Consider the following 12,050-nt stretch of genomic DNA (forward strand, 5'->3'; position numbering starts at 1 on the left):
TCTGTAATTTAAAAAAAAAAAATGTAAAATGACTATTTTGTCCAGAGCAGCCATATAAACCGGGGATTCCCTCTGTAAGTCAGAAATTATCAGCATCACGCTGGAATCAGATCATGAAGGATTAGTGGCTGATTCCCTACCGCTAACGCTGTAATGTTTCTTGAACTCATAAAAACCATTTACTGTGAAGCCAGATCTTCAGAGACCTTCTGATCCACGCTTTTCCATGGTAACGGAGATAATCTTATAATTCACTGGACTGAAGTCAGACCCGGCCATCCAAGCACGTGCTTGAGAAAGAGAGCAGATGCTCCCAGCACGCAGGACAAATTCCAGGGCAAAGCAAAGGCATTGCAAGTGCCTAAAATTACAGTCTTTATCTCTAAGGCAGGTGTTGCAAAACTGGAGTGGGCCCAATTTTTTTTTCTTTTTGGCCATTGTTTTCCCTCTACAAGAAGTTGAAAAGGATGTTAAAGATAAAGCAGGTGGTAAGATAAGATTCCTCGCTAGCTATGACTCATAATAACCAATTGGACATTTTATATGTGTAAACATCAGTAGCTTGACGGCCGGGGTTGACTATGCAATCTCCTTCATATTCAAGTGAAGCAAGTGTATTTTAAACAAAAGTGGGAGAAATGGGGAAGAAAAACTATATTCATTTGTATTTCAATGAATCTCCTACAAGGTCACAAGAAAGTCAGCAGCAGGCTCCCTTATTGCAGTGAGGTTTACAGCCTGAACATATAAAATGCAATTGGATAATAAGCTAGGTCTCTTTCCACTTAAATTAAATATGTCAGAACGAACGACTGGAGCACTCTGTGCATTTCAATCAATGAATCGGTAGCAGAAGAGAACTGGAGTCGAGTTTAGGATCGTCAGCACCAGGGGCTTCCAGAGCTCCACCAAGGCGTTTTCTTTAGGCAGAAAATAGATTTGTGGGTGATATCATGGCAGAAAATGAGTGGCCCCATTGCCATTCCCCTCTGCTGGGAATTATGGCAAGGAACCACGGCCCTTGTTAACCTGTGAACATTTTCACTCTCTTAGGTCATTGACTCTGGCTCAGGGGTCCAATTTTCCTTTCATTCATTAAGCACTTTGGGAAGTGGAGTTCCTCTCCCTTTCCAGTCTAAATGTGGAACAATCACATCCCCTCACAATCAGCTGCCAGTGTGCCGGGACCTTCACGTCTCACTGAGCTCTTGCAGTGACGCAAGTGTTTAACAATTGAAGGATATTAACTCAAAAACTTGTTTTCTAATTGGAGGAGCTCAAGGGATTTCACTCGATGAACTTGTATAAACTGGAAGCAAGTACATGTGCCTTTCTAATTATTCTGCCCGAATTAGGGGAGAAGGCAGGGCCAGTGTCAGCCTGCACATGGTTGGACCTATTTCAACTTTCAGGCTGACTGACAGTAACAAACTCAGTCATTGCGAATGCACTGAAGACCTGGAAAGAGACAAGCTTGTCTTTTATCACAAGATACCAGATACATACGTGTGCTTTTGTTAATCTATGCTCTGGTTCTGCTCATTAGAGCAACGGAGAACCAGTAATGGATCTACCCAACTGAACGTTAAAAGTTTGAGAGACTTTTTCAGTTTCCACTGATTTATACTACTCAATTAAAAGGTTTCAAACTCATATCAGTTCATAGCAAGTATGATCAAAGTTCTGTCTTCCTATTTACTAAGCAAGATATTTACAAACCTGTGTTGCTAAGATTATGAGGGAACAGCTTACCGAACTGTTCCAATTAAGGGCACCATATTCAAGAGACCAAACGAAATACAACAAACAGGGCTTTTCTAGGAGCTGTCACTCTTGATTGGAAGAGCGATAGACAAGGAAACCTCCATGCTCAGGCTCACCATTATCTATTTCCCTACGGGGGTAGGTGGCATTTGTCATATGGGAGGACATATTGTTTGCAGTGTGTGTGTGTGTGTGTGTGTATGTATGTATGTATGTGTGTGTATTTATGTATGTATATGTGTATGTGTGTATGTATGTGTGTATGTATGTATATGTGTATATGTGTGTACGTATGTGTGTATGTGTGTGTATGTGTGTATGTATGTTTGCATATGTGTATGTCTGTATGTATGTATGTATTATGTGTGTATGTATGTGTGTATGTGTGTATGTATTATGTGTGTATGTGTGTATGTATGTATGTGTGTATGTATGTATGTGTGTGTATGTATGTATGTGTGTATGTGTGTGTGTGTTTCCTTCCAGGCTGTAGGTTTCAGGTCTAGTCTAACATCAAACTGCCTGCTATGGTCTCCAGCTGTAGATCTACCTATATAGACACAGAGCCCAGTTTCACTCTCATTGAGAAAAGATTTTATATCTTCTTCTGTGTCTCTAGGCTACAGATTGTTCCTCTAGATTCGATGGAGTCTCATAAGGACTCAGAACTGGAGCTGTTCCCAGTGACTAAGGTAACATACATCACAGTACTCGGAATGTCATTGATGAAATGTGTTTGCAATTTGTCAATTTGCTTTATCTGCCCCCATAGACCTAGATATTCAGTCTGGCTATGTAGACTAGTGGCCATGTCCAGAATAGTAAACACTGGTGTCAAATTGACCCTTTGTCTGTAAAGATGCAAGGATCTTTTTACACTACAGACTCAAGCACCAGGACCACTGAGACAGACCCAGCCAAGACTCAGGCTCCTCTTTATGGACTCAGAGTATGATCTGCTATGCCAGACTCAATGTGGTACTCCTCTGTGAAATCAAGATCTAATCTTACTCTTCTGAAATGGAGAAACACAACTGCCTGAAAAAAAATACAAAATAATCTTTAAAAAAGTCTTCAATGAGCAGTAAGAGGTAACACATAAATAACTTAATAAAGTCAGGAAATAATATTTGGACAAAATTAGAAATTCAGTGAACAGCTAGGAACAATTGATAGCGCAAAAATTTTGGAACCTAAGATTATATACAGTGAATGAGTGAATTGAAAAACCAATAGGAAGTTTCTAATAGGTTTTAATTTACATATTTTAATTTTGATTATATATGTTCAGAATTCTTCCTGAAATTCTACTTAGCACATTCTGTTTATTGTGTTCCTAATAATTAATTTTTTACCTTTTGTCATCTTAATTTGCCCTGTTTTCCTAAAGCTATTTTAAAGCTAGCCTTCTGCTTCAGATGTGATAATGAAATCTATATTTTATCATTTGAATCTCTACTTGTATTCTTACATAAGGTCTGGCACCAACAGACACAGTTTTGAGAGCAAACGTGTGTCTAAATGCTTGTGTATTGAAGGTCCCCAATGCAAGCAATGTTCAGAGATAGGGAAAGAAACCAGAACATATTGTCTTTGCCTTCATTGATGGAGAAATTCACCAGTCAACCCAGAATCTGAAACAACTGAGTGAACTATTAGAAGGTTTGGAATTGTGAAAGTTGAGAATCTGTTGGGGGCAGTAGTTCTTCTCAGACATCTTTGAGTGATGCCTTGGCCTGGCCCATTCTCATCACAGTTTCTTTGCTTCCTCTCACCACAAAGAGAAACTTTTCTCTCCATGCATTCTCCCAAAACAGTGTGCCTCTGCACCACCAAGGACAATGGAGCCACCTGGGTATGCTACTCTGAGACTGTGAATTGAAGAACTTTCCTTCTGTAGAGGTTGCTTTCTTAAGAATTCCTCTGTGTTTAGAAGTCTATCACGCTAAACAATGTCATCTTCCTCAAACTGTAGCTGGGCATAGTGGCACTTGCCGACTAATCCCATGAGGCAGAAGGGAGGCTATGAGTTCAAAAACAGGCTGTTCTAAGTAGTGAGTCCCAGGATATCTCTAAAACTGTCTCAATTTTTTTTACAAATAAACAAATGAAGTGAACATGCAATCCTACTTCCTAATGGTAAACATTGCTTTTGTTTTCTTTAGATTTATTTATTTTTACAGTGTTCTGTCTGCATGTATGCCCACAGGCCAGAAGAGGGCCCCAGACCTCATTACAGATGGTTGTGAGCCACCATGTGGTTGCTGGGAATTGAACTCAGGACCTCTGGAAGAGCAATCAGTGCTCTTAACCTCTGAGCCATCTCTCCAGCTTTAAACATTGCTTCTTTTACTGAGTCTGCTATTGAAAAGTTTGAAAAGGTGCCTGACAAATCTGTTTTCTCATAAAGTACTTTTGTGTGTGAGTTTCTTCCCTCATGAGAGCTCTGCATTTTACCCTATTTTGATTTGTAGTTATTTCTTCACTAATATTATTATTTGATTTTATAAGAATTTATATTCCAGAAACTAGTTGTCATTGTGGAACTTTTTGACATAACTTATTACTGGATTTCCTTCTAGATTTAATCTTTGTCCTCTGCTCTTTGTATTTGAGAACACTTGTTCAAATTTTATCAGAACTGCTCTTGATTACAGGATTTTGGAAAGGGGATTGTGTGGGAATGAGCATGCCTGGGTGAGAGTTAATTACACAGGTTTTTTTTTTTAATACAGTGACTTCATATCTTTTTGAGGATATTGTCCACATACATTGCTTCCTCTAACCACTCTTACCAAGCTACTACAAGAAGACAGGGTAGAGTGTAGTCAGTGGCCATTCCTCCGACATTTATATTTAATTATTTCAACAGATTGTTGGGATATCATTCAGCTACTTTGCTCCTTCACACACTGTAAGTCATCTTGTCATCTGTAAGCTTTGTGCCACCTAATGCTAAAGTCAGTCTTATTGTACCTGCTTTATGTTTTTGCAAAAATATCTTTGAATTTGTTGTTCACCAAGACAAATGCTGTGTTGTAGATAATCACATGAGCATCATGTCCTTTGCAGACTTTTTGTGTGTGTCAGTCTTGGCTTGTACCGGAGGCATTTGCTTTCATTTCTAATGTTGTTGAGATTAAATATTTAGTTGAAAATTGCTTTTCTTCTCTTTCAAGGAACTTAGAAAATAAAACAAATATTTAATATTTCATCTTATATCCACCCTCTTCATTGACATTATCAAGTATGTCTTCATGTATGTCCTATAACTTGACATGAGAGTTACAGTTTTTAGAAGGGATATATAAGATTTCTTCTATCAGGGAAACTAAACAATTCCTAAACCTGTAATTTCAGACCTCTGAGAAGGAGGCAGGGAAATCACAGCTTCAGACACACTTGGTTGCAGAGCAAGACTCCGTCTCAAGAAAACAACAAAAGTCATTACTGCAAGAACTCATTCTGATTTTACCTCTTTTCCTCCTTTCCCTCCTCCCCTTCCTCCATCTTCCATCCTTTCCCTCCTCCTCTCCTTCCCCTCCCCTCCATCTCTCCCCCTTCTCCTGCCCTCCTTCTCTTCTTCTTCCTCTCCTCATAGAATATCATGCCACCCCACTGTTTCTAAGGGAACTTGGACTGTGCTGGTTCTCGACAAATGATTGCATCCTTTTTGGATTTCTCTGAAACTCTGAAACTAGATGAAAGCCAGTGATGAAAAGTAAACAGAAAGAAAATGCTTTACAGTTTCTCATCATTTCCTGCTCTTCAGTGGCATGGCAAACTGACATTTGAAACAATGGGTTTGATGGCACATATTTCAGCTGTAGACAGTTTGATGGTAACCATAGCATTTTAGAGACCACCAGAGATGCCCTTTAGAAAATTCAAGGACTACTGCAGGACATAAATGTATTCCTTTCAGCCCCTCCTACTTCCCACTAAGATAAACGTCTTTAGTAGTGTTCCTTTTACTTATTTTGACATCGCACTATGAATTGGTGAACTGAATTTCCACTTTTTGCAATCTGCTTTTCTACTGTTCTTCACCCACTGACTAACCCATCTGGAACTGTATTCACTTGCCAAAATTCTCCTCCTCCTTAAAGATGTTCTGACCTACCTCTGAGTTTTAATTTCCTCCCACTCGCTTTGAGCAAAAAGCTTAACCTCCTCCTTGCAGCTGTCAAACCCACCTTCTCCCATGAGAGAAAATAGCTGTATGATTCTTGTTCTTCAACCAGCAATTCCGCAACACAAAAAATGAATTTTCAAGTCTCTCTGTCAAATGTCAAAAAGTCCTATTTTTAAATGGAAAACATTATTTCCTCTTTTAACCATTTCACCATTCATTCCGTCAAATGCATGATACTATTTTATCTTAATCATTCTTACAATTCCTTCGGTGAATACATATGGTGATCATAAGTATATGTCATTCACATATTATCCTCCAAAGCCATCTCTATGTGCTAACTAATGGGAAAACACCATGCCCTATGATCCTGACTTATTTCTCAACACATTCCTGAGAATTTCTCAGGCATGCCAGTGTCACTCAGCTTCATGTGACTATACAATAAAATACCTGACACAGGCCCTTTTGACAACAACAGGCTTTTGTTAATATAACAGTTTGGAAGCTTAAACTTCACATCAAGAATATGAGAAAGATGCTGGTGAGATTTATACCATGAAATATGATCTGTAATAAAATTTATAACTGGATCATATACATGTGATTCATAAATATGTTATTAATCCCTGCTTTATAATTTTCCTGTTTTCTAAATTGGTTTCTGAAAGCAAACACTAACATCCCTCCGAATGAGTGTGCATGGGAATTTACGGTGGAATGTCATCACACGAACCCAGTAGCTCCATTGTGAAATCCCTCTGTGTCTAGTAACACTTCCTGCTTTAAAATGTGTTTTTATAAGATATTAGTTAAGCCACAGCAGTTTTCTTTTGAATGATAAATGGCTAGCATTTGTAATTTTTACATTTAAGAGCTATGATTTTATTATCTAGTTACCTGTTTTTCTTCTTCAATCTTGACTGACAACTTTGAGCTGACTCACTTTGTTGACTTTCATTTGAACTTTTAGTAAAGGATTCTAGTTTAATTTTAGCACTCTACTGTCCTAAGTCTAGCTCCTCAGTCTCAATTTTAATTTTTATATTTTTCAAATTTTATTTGCCTTCTATTGGTTTGTTAGCTACATATTCCTTAGCCACTCTATCATTTTCCATTTCCTCATTTCTAATAAATACATAGGCTGCATATTTCTAATTAATATATATGCAACCACTCATAAATACTAACATCTTAATCAGCTTTTCTAAGTTTAACTCTCAGTTTTTTTTCACTGCTTTTGGAAGGTATTTTAAATCTGCAATATTTTATCGTGGTACTATGGTAAGTCAGCATTTACAGACAATATCCACTTCGGTTTACTCTGGTACTCAGTCTCTGTGCTGCACCGTTCCTAGTCACATCACACTCTGTTTTATTCCAACTATAATGCTAATTTCTTGCTGGCACATCTTTTTTTTTCTGGGATTTTGCCTGCTAGTGGCCAAGTGAGAGGAGCAGCAGATGGCAGTGAACTCAGGGGTGTCAGTCCGTCAGCAGGCGAATCCCTGATGGGTGAATCTCAGATTGGCAAGAACCTGAGATGGTTGTACTTTTACGTGTTTGCCACTGCTGTCTTTCTCTGGTATTGGGCATGGGGTGAGTGGATGTGGGGGAATTCCCACTGTCGGTAGTGGGGTGTTTATCACATGGAAAAATCCTACTGGCATTTTTACACGTGTATTATTCTGAAGATAATATCTTCCTAAGGTATGCTGTCTATTGATAATAATAATTTTAGTTTAAATAGAGTTTTAACTTTATATATATGTATATAAATATATATATGTTTATTTATATGGAATTGTCACACAACTAAGGTCTATGTGCCCTTCCAAAGGAGCTGCGTAGATCACAGCTCAAGTTAATGATTAAAGAAAATTGAGTTCCAGAAGCCAGGCTGACTCAGATTTTTAATCTTAAAGTTTCAAGATGTCTTCACAGTTCTCAGCAATCATCATACAGTTCTCTCACTCTCTGTACATTGTCCAATTGTGTAACTCTGTGCTAATTCCTATCTATTGTTAGAAGATGTTTCTCTAATGAAGACTGAATAGACACTGACCTATGTATATAACAATGTCATGAAGAGTCATTTTATTGCTATGCTCCTTGAGCAGGATAATCTACATGAAAAGAATCTGTTCGTTAATTGTAGCCATTAGAGAATGTGTGCTTGTAGTTGCTCCTTTTAGGATCTGAATTTTTTATGTCTAGTACCATCTGCTATGTCAATTCTTCTCCAGACATCTGTACTATTATCTGAGGCAACATAGCTGAATGCTAGCACCTTGATGGCTGCATATCGTCCTGTTGTCTGTTTTACATGTGTTGTGTCCTCTCTGAGCAAAGTTCTCCTCCCTCCTAGAAATGAAGATAGACTACTCTTGTTAACATTCCTGTAGGCAGATTGTTGAGCACAAAGCTAGTTTCCAATAATCATACATTGTTCTAAATTGAGGCAGAAGTTGAAAAATAAAATTGAAGGAACACATTTTTCTTAGAGTTTAAAAAGGTAGAGTTATGGGATCTACTGCTCCTGAATGGGACTTTCAAGGCAAGGCTCCATCTCTTTCTTCTTGATCACAAAACAATGCACAATATCATCCAATAAAATAGGTCATTTATTTTATAGATTCCAAAGATACAGAGTCCTTCTAAATTACATATTCACTAATTTCAGAGAGCAATTCTGGCTTGTAATAGGAAATCTTGGCCTCTGCTAACAGAACGAGACCAGCTGCATATAAAAATTGCATTAGCATCTTTTGTTACTTGAAAACAATTGATCTTGTAGTTTGGGTTTATGATTAAGGTTTCCAGGCCCTTTGGGAAAAAAGATAACTGAGGGAAGGCATAAAACAAGAAAGCCTCCTGTTTAGGGGGCTCTGGGGTGCCCTGGTCAATTAGACCCTTTCAAGACAAGGCCTGGCTTGTTAAACTAGGAGACACATCTGTAACAGACCTTTGTCTCGTTCCTGTCTCAGTTCTGTAGGAGACAAGTTCTGACAAGCACCATTTGTGCACTGGGGCATCTTTCCTTACAGTCTAGACATGAGATGCCCATTTATGTCTTCTTTAGTTCAACGTCCTTCCAAAGAGGACTGGTGGTTCAGCTTTCTCCCAGGGCTACCTTCATTATTGTAACGCTTGCATAAATGAAGCTCTTACTCATAAGATGTAATAAGTAGGTAGGTTTCTGAAGTAGATTTTTCTCCCTAGATCCCAATGAATGCACTAGCCAAACATATTTTTAAAAGTCACATTTTTATTCAGAGCAGCAAACCCAGGCTTAGGTATAGATGTGCAGAACACTATAAATTATTTAAATACTGTGCTAATGTTTTAGGAACAGTGTTAAATTTGAATTGATGAACAGTTTCACAATAGAACCAATTTTACCTGACACAAAGTGGCTTAGTTTTAATAAAGAACGCATGGAAGAAAGTACTATAGCATTACAAAAAAATCAGGCACAACTTCCTTTTAAAAATAATATTTTTATTAATTCTTTAATTATTTTACACAGCATATTTTGATCTAATCCATGCCTGTCACTCAACTCATCCAAGATCATCCCTTCACATGTCTTAGTAACTTGCTACTTAGTTATTGCTGTGCCAAAACAACATGCCCAAGACAGCTTGAAGAGGAAAGAGTTTATTAGGAAATTAAAATTTCAAAGTGAGTCCGGCTTGGCAGCAGGCAGGCAGGTGTAGTGTTGAAGTAATAGGTAAGTGCTTACATCTGATCCATAACAGGAGGCAGAGAGAGACAGGTACAGAGAGACAGAGAGAGAAAGAGAGAGAAAAACAGATACAGAGAGAGACAGAGAAAGGAATGGCTTGGACTTTTGGAACATTAAATACTGCCCACCATGGCATATCTCCTCCAGCAAATCCATACCCCCTAAACCTTTGTTATAGTTTCACCAACTGGGAACCAAGCATTCAAATATAGGAGCCTTTGAGAGCTAGTCTCATTACCCACCCAACTTCATGCTGCCTCCTCAGGGTGTGGCTTACCTTAGAGTGTGGTCAATACATCAGGTGACATACCATTAAAGAAAACTGACTTTCCTTCTCCCAGCACCAACAAAATGCTAATACTTCCTCTGCCAGCAGTGGGACTTTGTGCCCACTACCCCTCCTCAATGTCCCAGTCACAACTCTTGTTGTAATAAATATCCCCAAATATCATGTTATATAGCAATGCTTCAGAAGTCTAGATGGGCTTGGGTAAATTCAGCTCAAGGAAAGTTTTCCTTTGGTGGGCCTGTATAACTTATTCTTTTAGTTACCGTGGCAAAACACCAGACAGTAAAAAGGATTATCACTGGCTCACAGTTGGAAGATACTAGCTTGTTTTTGAGCAGGGAGCATGCCAAGTGTTATTCTCAATGCAGGCACTCTAATTTCAAGTAAATTTGCAGTTCATTCTGAAACCTTAGGTATGTGTAGTCTTTCCACAAGGATACCGCTCCCACTGAGGAGTACTAAGTTGATTGCTTTTATTTTGTTTTGGTTTGTGTATGTATGTATGTGTGTATGTATGTATGTATGTGTGCTTGTGTGTGTGTGTGTGTGTGTGTGTGTGTGTGTGTGTGTGTGTGTATGTGTGTGTGTGGTGCAAGAATTTGAGTGTGGATATGCAAACCCATATGCATACCTTCACAGTTCAGAGCCAAATTCAGGTGAGCTCCAGTCAATTGACTTTACTATCTTGTGACAGAGCCTCTCATTGAAACAGAAACTTTCCATTCCTTGAGGTTGGCTGTTCAGCAAGTTCTCGGTATCTGTTTCTTATCGGTATCCACTATTGCGGTTATAACCACATACAGCAATGTCAAGATTTTTACCCATGTTTTGGGGATTTGAGATCAGATCTTCATACTTGCAAAGCAAGATCTTTTATGCCCTGAACCAACACCCCTGACTCAAGGTGACCAGTGGATCTTATTTGTTTGTTTGTTTTTATTTTTCAAGACAAGGGTTTCTCTGTGTAGACCAGGCTGGCCTTGGATTCAGACATTCCTGCCTCTGCCTCTAGAGTGCTGGGATTAAAGTTGTGCACCACCACCACCCAGTCATATCTCTGATGATTGCAGGTGCTTTCTCTTCTTCTCTACCCATATTTGCAACTTTAAATATTTTCATATTGCATTCCTAACCAAAGTTCAATTTTCACAACTGGCTCCTCTCTCGCTAGACCTGCCTGAGTACAGTGAGCATCCTAACTACTTTTGCTATCATAAAATCTCCTGCCTCTGCCTCTTGAGTGCTGGGATTAAAGGTGTATGCCACCACCGCCTGGCTAGGAACTATCTTTTAGCTGATACTAGCATAGAAAACAATTTGATAGCATATAAGCTGATATATTAGTATGACTATTTACATATTAATGTTTAATCATTTTTTCCAAATAACATCATAAGGAAGAAAATTATTTTTTATTCAAATTTGAATAATAAACAATCATGTAAAACTTTTAATAAATAATAAACTTCATTTTTAAGCATAGCAATGTTATTTGTCAAAAACATTGTTAAAATAAAAATATTTCAGTATTAAAAATACTTAATATGTTTGAATAAGGTATCCATTAATTTTGTTAACAGAATATTGAAAAATATTAAAAGATGGAATTCACTACCCAATAAAAAATTTATGGTTTGCTATAAAATTATGTATATATTCACTGTCTACTTTTACACAACTTTTTCCTTTTAATGTGTTTGAGTTTATAACATATATACAACTCCCTTCCCTTTCCTCCCTCCAAACCCTCTCATAGGGATGAATTTTTCCTTTAACTCTTTCTTTTATTGAAAGTGGATTTTTCCATATAATAAATCCTCATGACAATTTCCCCTCCCTCTCCACCTCCCAGTTCATCTGGATAGCCCCTCCCATGTGGATCACCCCTTTCCTGTCTCCCAGTTCAACAAATGAGCTTCCAATGGAGAAAAATTAATGTAACATGTAAAAGAAAAACAAGCACAGCATAGTATGACAACACAATCGAGCAGAAGGGAAAGAACCCAAGAAACAGATATAGACACGGAGACCTATTTGTTCAGATGCTCAGGAATCCCATAAAAACATAAAACCAGAAGCCATAATATATAAAAGACATGTAGGCAGGGGGGGGG

Source organism: Microtus ochrogaster, chromosome 1 (assembly GCF_000317375.1).
Source record: "Microtus ochrogaster isolate Prairie Vole_2 chromosome 1, MicOch1.0, whole genome shotgun sequence".
Lineage (NCBI taxonomy): Eukaryota > Metazoa > Chordata > Mammalia > Rodentia > Cricetidae > Microtus > Microtus ochrogaster.